The sequence below is a fragment of the Perognathus longimembris genome, chromosome 9, assembly GCF_023159225.1.
Source record: "Perognathus longimembris pacificus isolate PPM17 chromosome 9, ASM2315922v1, whole genome shotgun sequence".
Lineage (NCBI taxonomy): Eukaryota > Metazoa > Chordata > Mammalia > Rodentia > Heteromyidae > Perognathus > Perognathus longimembris.
Window position 1 is genome coordinate 9,618,967 of NC_063169.1, and position 498 is coordinate 9,619,464.

The window sequence follows — 498 nt, forward strand, 5'->3', positions numbered from 1 at the left end:
CCCGCCCGGAGCTCCCCTCAGCGCCGCGGCCCTGGCCGCCGCCGCTCCCGCCGCCTCCGCCGCCGCCTCTGAGGCCGTGCGCACACCCCCGCCCCGGCGTGAGTGCATCAGCGCCGGCCGTGCGGACGCCGCTCCGTCGCGTCGGGGCCGCCGCTCCCGCCGCCGCCGTCCCCGCCCCCACCCCGGCCTCCGGAGCCGCCGCGCCCCTCCCCACGGGCCCCCCTTCCCGGACCGGCCTCGGGGGGGTGTGGGGGGCGGGGGGAACCCCAGCCGCACCCCGGACCCGGACGGGGGCGCCCCGCCACTCCTCCGTCCCCGCCCCCGCCCCTTCCCGGACCATAGGAGGGGGGGGACCCCGGACCCCGACGGGGGCGCCCTCCGGCCGCGCCGCGCCGCTGAGGTACGGGGGGAGGGGGTGCATCCCTTGCAAAGTTCATCTCCTGAAAGGAGTCCTTGGAACCGAGACCATGACACGGAAAACGCCCCCCCCCCCGAGGG